We start from the raw sequence: 9928 nt of genomic DNA on the forward strand, positions 1-9928 counted from the left end.
CGGAATTACAGTGTACAGCAGCACACCAAATACATACATACATATACATGAATAATAATAATAATAATAACAAAATATAATAACAAATATAAGAACAAGTATTAATATTACAAGATGGGAAAAAAACAAAAACAAAATGTGCAACTGTTTAAGTATGAGCATGCTAAAATGTAAATGACCCAATTGTGCGGTTATCCTTATGTAATATGGTGGTGTTCAGAGTCTCATCTAGCACCCAGGGATGACGTGTTGAAGAGTTTTATTGTCTGTGGTAGGAATGATTTCCTGTAGCTGTCCGTGCGGCATTAAACTGTCTGAGCCTCTTGAGAAGCTGCTCCTCTGTTGGACCAGTGTGGGTGGAGAGGGTGGTCAGGGTTTTCCATTGTATAGAAACAGTTTGTTCAGTGACCTCTCTCACCACAGCTTCAAAAGTGTCCTGTTTGCAGCCGATCACAGAGCCAGCCTTCCTGAACAGTTTGTTCAGTCTGTTTTACACTGGCTCCGAGTGCTGCCCCAGCAGATAGCAGAGGAGAACAGAGCGCTGGCCACACAGAATGGAAGAACATCTCCAACATCTGCTGCACGTTGAAGGATCTCAGCTTCCTCAGGAAATAGAGTCTGCCATCCCCTTTTGTAACAGCAGTGCTGTTGGTCTTCCAGTTCAGCCTGTTGTCGATGTTGAACCTAGGTATCTGTAATCCTCCACCAGTCCACGTCCCTCCCAGGATGCAAAGGGGCTGCGGAGCCTTCCCTTCCTCCTGAATCGATCACCATCTCTCTGGTCTATCCACGTTCAGCAGCAGGCAGTTCTTACCAGACCACTCCACAAGGTCATCCACCAGTGCCCTGTATCTCCCTCCTGTCCATCCCTTATACCCACCAATGCAGAGTCATCAGAAACTTCTGTAGGTGACATGACTCCGAGTTGTACTGAAAGTCTGAGGTGTATAAGGTGAACAGGAAAGGAGACAGCACAGTCCCCTGCGGGGCCCCCGTACCACTCACCACCACATCAGACAGAGCACGGTCCAGGCGGACAAACGTGGTCTGTCTGTCAGGTAGTCAGTGATCAGGAGACTATGGACGCCACCGACACCCATTCACCCCTTCACCAAGTAGCAGAGGATGGTGGTTGAATGCACTGGAGAAATCAAAAAATGTGATTCTCACGTGCCGCCACCCGCCATCCAGGTGCAAATGAGCTCGCTGCAGAAATAGATGACAGCGTCGTCCACTCCCAGACAAGGCTGGTAGGCAAACTGTAGAGGGTCCAGAGAAGAACTCACCTGCGGCCTCAGGCAGGCCAAGACCAGCCTCTCCAGCACCTTCCAGGTGAGATGTGAGAAGCCACTGGGCGGTAGTCCTTAAGGCCAGATGGAGTCGACTTCTTGGGGACGGGACCAGGCCGGACGTCTTTCACAGCAGCGGCACCCTCTGCAGGCTCAGGCTCAGGTTGAAGAGGTACTGGAGAACCCAGACAGCTGACTGGCGCAGGTCTTCAGGACCCTGGGGCGATGCATCCGGGCCAGCAGCCTTGCGCTGGTGTAGCCTCTCCAACTGTCTCTTCACCTGGCCAGTGTGAATGTAAAGCAGGGAGGGGTGCTTGAAGTGTCAGTGGGGGGAAGGCCAGAAGACAGAAAAGGATTGAATGCCTTTGCTTTGTTCCTGATTGGATGTTGTAATACAGTGAAAGATGTGGACTACATGGACAAATGAACAATCCTACCAACATGAAGTCTATTTTACAAATTCAAATTTAAACTGAAAGAAAGAGGGAGAAGTTATGCGTAGACATTCAAGAAAGAACTAAAAAGAGCCAAGTTTCCTGTTTAGTGGAGTTTGTGTACCGCCAAGCAAAAGTTGCCAATGATCCGCTGTTTGGAGATATCCTAGGTCCCACTTCAGGCAACCAAAACAATTAAAGAAGCAACCAAGCATCAGAATAAAGTGTTACTAAAAGAAGCAGCTTTGCTGTAAATGTGTTTCTACTGAAAATGTCAGCAGAGCAAACCTGAGAAGAAATCTTTTGCAGTCAAGTAAAGTGTCTTTCAAAGTCCCTGTCTTTACTGTCAGATGAACCATGCACTGCATGTGTGCAACAAGATTCAAGAACAGCCTCTAAAAAAGAATTTAGTTCTTGAAATGAACGGCTTTTTTGGGTGTCTATCGGGAGGTCATATATCCAAGGACTACAAGAAAAGGGCCTCTTGTCCAGATGTTAGCTAAACACTTGGTTTCTTGCACGTTGTAAAGAAGATTCATCAAAGAACAACCAGTGCAGAACACAGCTCACAAAGCACAAGCGAAGTCACAAGGGCTCTTGTGTCTGCAGGATGCAGAAGAGGGGACCATACTGGGCCGGGAATGGGGAGCGATTCTTCCCATTGTACCTGTGCAGAATAAACACAAAAAAGACAAAAAAGATAATAAAGACATATGCTTTCCTGGATCAAGTAAGCACAGCAGTTTCTGCACTGAAGACTTGGCGAGGAAGTTGAATATGCGAGGCAGAAAGACAGAGTTCCTGCTTCGCACAACTAGCGCAAGAACAGAAAGTGAACAGCTATCACCTACTGATCTGGAGGTGTGTGGCTTAGAGTCAGATATACCTGCAAAAAAGGCCAACATCACAGAAGAAGATTGGGAAGTGGTCTTATCTGAGTCGAGCATCTCCAAAACTTGAAGAAGAGTTGGTCTTCTTATCGGTGTCAACGGTATAAGGCCATGGAGCCATGGGAGATCATCAATACTCAGAAGGATGGACCATCTGCGGTGAAGACAAGCTCTTGGCTGGGTCGTCAATGGGCCAACAGCAAATGCCAGGGAATGAATCGGATGATGCGAAAGACAAAGTTTCCTTGTCAACCGTACTTCTGTGATAAGGTTGAAGACATGCTGATGAAGCATTACAATTCAGATTTTACAGAAAGAAGATGTGACAACAGAACAAGACAGTCTCAACATGACAAGCAGTTCATGCAAATTGTGACAACATCAGCACAGCTTGTGGATGGGCACTTCTGCATCAAGCTGCCCTTGAAGGATTGACAAAGTGAAGATGCCATGCAACCGTGGTATTGCTGAACAGAGGCTAACTTTGACGAGAAGTTCAGTAGAAACAGATTTCTTCAAGAGATAAGCTTTATGGATCATATGGAAAAGGGCATGCAAAGGGTTACAAGAAAAGTTGAGTCGCAGTGAGGAAAGTATGGTTTCACACCATGGGTGTACACCAAAAGAAGAAACTCTGAGTCGTCTCGACTGTGCGCAATTACCAAGGGTGTTGTTCCATTTCACGAAACAGATAACTCACCAAAAGAAGAAACGACCACCACACCATCCAAAACTCTAGCCTTCTTCCACCTCCCAACACAAACAAACGACCAGTTGTTCAAGGGCTGAACTAACAACACCTCATCGGAGAGTTGTGAGATTCAGAAAAGAGCTGTTGCCATCATGGGGATAACTGTCCATGTTCTACGGTTGTGGATTCCAGAAACGGACACAGATATGCTACGCTTTCTGTGTGGCCAGGCTGCGCAATCTGAAGTGGAAGCAGAAAGTACGATGTGTGTGCACTTGTTTGTGCTACATTCCCCTAGTTGTGCATCATACGCATTGAGAAGAACAGCGGAAGTGCAGATCAAACAGCACCTCAGAAGCCACACAGACAGTCCTCAAGAACGTCTGTGGGGACAACTGTTAAGTCAGTAGCCACAGAAGACAAGGTCGTCACTCTTGTGAGGGAGTGATGACGTTGTGCGCCAGTGGTGGTTTAGTTTGACTAAGTGGGTCAGCACAGAAGAGCCCTGTTGGGATCCATTCCTGACCACGAACTAGCGACTGAAGTCAAATATCTTGATTTGGAGCATGATAAGTTAGCTGTGGAACGAGCATTAGGAGTGCAGTGGTTCACAAGTGTCTGACAGCTTCAGGTTCAGGATTACGCCTGTCGGACAAGCAATGTACAAGACAGGGTTTTTATCTGTAATCAGTTCAGTGTATGACCCAATGGTTTCTTTTAGCACCACTCCTCTACCTGTCAAGCTAATTTTAAGAGATCTCTGCCAAGAGAAGAAAGGTTGGGACGAAGAGATCCACGAAAAAACCATGCGGATATGGATGAAGTGGGCGGGCGACTTAGACAAGCTTTCAGAGCCAGTCTGAACAGATGTTTCAAACCCCCTGCTTTTGGGCACACAAATGCTGCTCAAATCCACAATTTCTCAGACGCCAGCCAAGACGGCTATGGCATTGCATTGTATTCTTGCTGACAAATGAACAGGGTGAAAAACATCTTCATTCTTGATGGAAAAGTCCAGAGTCTCTCACTCAAAAACAGATCACAATCCAGAGGACGGAGTTGCAGCAGCGACTGATGCAGTCAAGATGATTGGATGCTGAAAGAAAAACTTGAAGTTCCCCTGATGGAGTCTGTCTTCTGGACAGATAGTAAACAGTACTAAAGTATATTTGAAAACGATGCCCTTTGTTTCAAGACGTTTGTAGCAAACCGTGTCTCTTTCATCAGAGAAGCTACTACATCTTCTCAGTGGAAGTATGTCAGACTCACAAAAACCCAGCAGATCAAGCTCAAGAGGTTTGAAGATCCAGAGCTTCATGGAAAGTAAGAGTGGTTTCGGGGCCTAGTTTCCTGCGAAAAGAAGATGACTGGCGGAACAACTGAACAGCGTACTTACCTGATTGAAGATGAGTGGAGGTGAAGACATCTGCAACAGTGTCATGCACACCTCAAACGAGTGCATAGATCCATTGAATCAGCTCGTTAAGTATTACTCCAGTTGGCATAAGGCATAAAAAAGGCCACAGCCTGGATTTTGCACTTGAGAAGGATGTTGCGGGTACCTGAGTGAGAAGAGAAAAGAGTGTGAGCAAGAACATACAGCAGAATGTGAATGATCCAGAGAAACGCAGATCCATAGTTAATAATAATGAAGAGAAAAACTGGAAAAAAGAATACTGCCGTGGAAACTCTATCCGGAGCTGAAATGGAACTAGTCAAATACAGTCAGAGACAAGCTTACGCGGAGGAGATACAAAGCTTTGCAGCCGGGAGGCTCCCTTATGAAAAAGAACAGTTCTATCTCCAAACTGGAGCCATTCTGCAAGGATGTGTTGAGGAGTAGGGGACGTCTGAACAGATCGGCGATGCTGAGGAGGCCAAGCATCCTGCCATCTGCATAAAAGGCACAGAATAGCCCGCTCATCATCCACTAATACCATCAAGAGTGTGGACATGGAGTAGGAACCACTCTTAGCCATGTTGCGACAAACGGTACTGGATACCAAAAGCCAATACTGCAGCAAGAAAGTGATTTCAGAGTGCAACCTCTGCGGAAGACAGGAGAGCAGAAATGGCAGATCTGCCACAAGACGTTTAGTCCCTGACAAACCACCCTTAACCATATGGGTGTGGATTATTTTGGACCTTTTGAGTTCAGAAGAGGACGTGCAAAGGTCAAGCGTTATGGGTGCTCTTTACATGTTTAACCATCCAGGCAAGAAATAGCCCATTCTCTTGACACCGATTCATGTATTAATGCCATACGGCGTTTTCAAGCCAGAAGAGGTCAAGTGTCAATCATTGTTCCGACAACGGCACAAACTTTGTCGGTGCTGAACGAGAGCTGCGTGAGGCATTAGCAGAGCTGGATCAGTCTCGTATCAATGAAGTAATGATGAGAAAGGGTGTGCAATGGATTTTCAACCCGGCTGCCGCATCCCACCACGGCGGCATCTGGGAGCGTCAAATCCGCACAGTGAGAAAAGTGCTGAGCTCTGTTGTGAAGCAACAGCTCTTAGAAGATGAAGGACTTCATACTCTCCTATGCGAAGTTGAGAGGATCATAAATGGGAGACCCTTAACCATGAACACAGATCTTCCTAATGACCTTGAGCCACTGACGCCAAATCATCTGCTCACATTGAAAACACAGCCTAGTTTTCCACCTGGTGTGTTTGTTAAGGATGATGTCTACGCCCGTCGGCGCTTGAGACAAATACAAAATATGGCGGATCTGTTCTGGCGAAGGTGGACTCACGAATACTTACCGCTTCTGCAAGAAAGGCAAAAATGGCTCAACCTACAAAGAAGTTTCAAGGTTGAGATGTCGTTCTCATCGCAGATTCATGTTGCCAAGAAACTCCTGGATGTAAGGCAGAGTCATGAGGGTGATGCCCGACTCCAAAGGCGTTGTCCGAAGCTGAAGTTCGGACAAAGACCAGCATCATTCAATGACTCATAACTAAACTTTGTTTATTGCAGGGAGAAGACTGAAGATAAAAAAAAAAAATTAGAAATACCTACCAGAGTAGATTGAATAGAAGAGAAATTACCAGTTTTGAATAGTCTGTGTAAGGTATTTGGTTGTTAAAACTTACCAGTTAATGTTTACCTTAAATACTTTCCTGCAAAAAGGAATGAGAACTTGTAAATGTGGGAGTCTATATGGCTCAGTTTAAGTTTAGGTTGATAATGATATGCTAAGGCCTAGTCAATTAGGGACGGGATATGTTGAAGCATTTCTATGTAAATAATCTTTGAGTTTATTTTGGTAATCTTGACAAAACCTGTGTTGAAAAGTGAACGTAAAAATTGAGTTTACCAGTGACCTAGGATAGTGTAATTTGATTGGCTGCTAGGAGTAGTATAAAAAGAAATAGTATCCTGGAAAAAAAGCCAGAAGCCTGGACTTTGGAGCAACACAGTCTTTTGACCTACACGGAATTCAGTTAATTATAAGAAAAGTAAAGATCCAAGTTTTTGTATTTTATGTTTGAAATTTTTAAGTAAACAATCAAACGAAGAACTTGAATTCAAGATCTTTATTACTGACGTTTTGTGTGATTACAAAAGAACTTTGGAGTCCTAAGCTAGTGAGTCAGCTTGTAGCACTCACAACAACAAAAATATGCATTACCTCTAAATGCTTTTTCAAATCAATGTGAATTCTAAAAGCAAGCAGTTTATGGTTTTGGGGGAACAATTAGCAGCACATTCGCCAGGAGTCATTCTTGATGCCTACTATCTCAAAAATCTCTTTCAGATAAGGCCGAGGTGATCGGGAATGTCTGCTGCTTGTCTGCCGAATATCTGGGATCTCTGTTGTGTTCATTTTCAGTCATGTCGTCATCCATAATGCTATGCTAACGCACCGGCATCAAGCTGCAATGATTTGCCACGAATGAATGCCGCCAAATCTGTCCAGTCGTCTTGTAGTGGTGCGTCAAAATCAACGTAGATTCCCATTCAATAGGATGAATTTGATATTGATGACGCAAAAAAAATTACTGTAACCTCCATGCAATGAATTAAAACTAAAGTAACAACCATTTTGAAAAATGTAAGGAGTAGAAAGTACCAATATTCGTATTAAAAATGTAAGGAGTAGAAAGTAAAAAGTCGGCGCAAAAATAAATAGTAAAAGTAAAAAATATCTGAAAAATCTAATTGAGTCAGTAACGTAGTATTTGTCACTTGTTACCTTCCCATCTCTGGTACCACAGAGTTCCTCATCTGGTGATAGAATCCGCTTTCCCCAGCCTTTCTGTTGCTCAGAGCTCCACAGGTACCAATTAGTTTTGCACCAAATGTATCACAAGAAGTGTTTGCAAAAGTTAATGAGAGGTTGTAATCACTGAGTTGCGGTTGATGGAAAATGAACCCAAATTAAAATATATATATATATATATATATATTGCACTACATGCTTGCAGCTGTCATGGTGGTTCAGCAAATATCAAATCTAACACATTTGTAAATATATTTTCTGTGATTCACATTCAGAATGCAGGTGTGGAATGTTTCAGTTCAGACTTTTCTACAAGCTCTCGTTTTTTTCTTTGTGTGACTTCAAGTTCAGATCACATGCAATATTTTTTACAAGTGCACATTTTTATTTTTACAAGTGCAAATTTAACATACAAAGTAGTTAATAGTAGCATCGTATTTACCAAATCACACCTTTGCACCAAATTTACCTTCAACTACTACTGTAACTCATAGGATTTCAGAGGGAAAGAAGTTTGTCAGGCAGACCTTGCAAACGCGTTGTATGGAGCAAATCAGAGACATAAGTCTTTGAATTTTAACAGCCACTGAACACTTACTATTGAAATATTTTTATTTTGAAAATGATGTATCTGAATTAATTTTGTTCTGAATTCACCTTTTGAAATTATTTTACTTCAGGAACCATATCTGAATTAATTTGTTCTGAATTCACCGCTTTGAAATTATTTTACGGTCAGGAAACATATATTCTGAATTTATTTGTTCTGAATTCACCTCTCGAAATTTAAATTAGAAAATCTTGGTCTCCATTTTAAAACCGGAATTTCATACATAGTATTTCAGTGTTCACAAATTCAGAGAAAAAAAAATAAACTTGCAAAATTTCAGATAAAAAGATTCAAGGTGATGTTGTTGAAATTCAGATCGAAAAATTCAAGTTAAATATTCAACAGAACATCCCGGTACCCAGGCTAGGAGAAGCAATTGAGCCTGCATACAATTGAACCGACGTCTGGCCTATCAGAGCCGGCCTGTCTATCATGGGCCCAAGATTCAGTCTGGATTGAAACTGTAACCGCTGTAAACATGACTCCAGGAGAAAACGACGGCTTTGCTCGGTAAGTTGCTGTTTATGTACAACCAAACTCAGGGCTCGACACAAGGAGTTGTAGCTAAATATGTTTGGAAAAACATAGCTACGGTTTGTGTAACTCGTGTCTCTGTGTAGGTAGCTAAGTCTCAGGACAACACGTTATAGCTAGTCTAGCGCTCAGCGGTGAAGTTTCTAAAAACAGTGTTAGCCTGCTCCGAGATGAATCGTGCCAATTAAAATCTGTCCATGCAGATTACCATACTGACCATCCGTAAGCTGGTCATGATCATCTAAAACGCTGTTTGGGGTAGGCTAAAGTTAAAATCCGGAGTGATAACTTTAGGGAATCGGTTACATAAATCATAGTATCATCATAATCATAATTAAAAATCATCATTATAAGTTCAAGTTGTGTATTTTGGTGTTGGTGAATTGTAAGTGATTTAGTACCACTATTACTACTACACTCTTATCATGTTCTAAGTAAAATCCATTGCTTAAACATGTTGCTGAATATTGGCCCGAAACGGCATTTCGATATTTGAATATAGGGTTTGAATGTAATTACTGTATGTTCATTAAAAAAATGTGTTTTCTTTCTTACATTTTTGTTTCTAAGGAATGCTGGTATGCTCGACTGCAGGTGCTTGACCACATTTGGAGACTCTCGGCTCTCGTTTGAGCATATTCTTGGGCAATCGCTCTGGATTTCAACTATTTGGACTTCTTTGCACATAAAAATGTGTTTTTGAATGCCTTATCGTCATGTAGAGATATAAAAAAAACTAAAATAGGACAATTCTCGCAACCCCTCGACTGTTTTAGAGTATAGAGCCTCTAGCTTAGTATTAGGCCTACTGTAAAGTAAAATGGCTAAGGGGGTGGAGACTGTCTTGCTGCTGATTGTATATAATGGGGAAGGAAATGAATGCGGTTAGAGAAACAACATAGCATTGTTTACCGGATGTTAGATCTGGGCAGTCCTCTAGTGTTAAGTGACAGTCTCGGGCGTACTCCAAACAGGACATGCACAAAACAGGGCTGTTCCCATATTTTTGGGATCAATAAATATCTATCTATCTATCTATCTATCTATCTATCTGAGGCCATTCCATAGCCTTCTTGATATAAGCTGTAGCGATGATCATTTCATCTCCATAGTGATGATCAAGAAGGTCTCTGGCTTCTTTGTAAGCTCTGTCTCTCATGTGCTCACAACTTCAAATGAGACCAAGCGGCTCCCCACTTGTGAACTGTTCGAGGTAGTACAGTCGATCTTGATGACTGTCTGTCTTACTGTC

General features: G+C 42.7%; 1 protein-coding gene across 2 annotated transcripts in view; it reads right to left on the reverse strand.

Moving 5' to 3' along the window:
* The window catches only part of spon1b (spondin 1b), a 214453-nt gene that overhangs the window by 135764 nt on the left and 68761 nt on the right, over positions 1-9928 (reverse strand). The window lies entirely within an intron of this gene.

The sequence above is a fragment of the Etheostoma spectabile genome, chromosome 8, assembly GCF_008692095.1.
Source record: "Etheostoma spectabile isolate EspeVRDwgs_2016 chromosome 8, UIUC_Espe_1.0, whole genome shotgun sequence".
Taxonomy (NCBI): domain Eukaryota; kingdom Metazoa; phylum Chordata; class Actinopteri; order Perciformes; family Percidae; genus Etheostoma; species Etheostoma spectabile.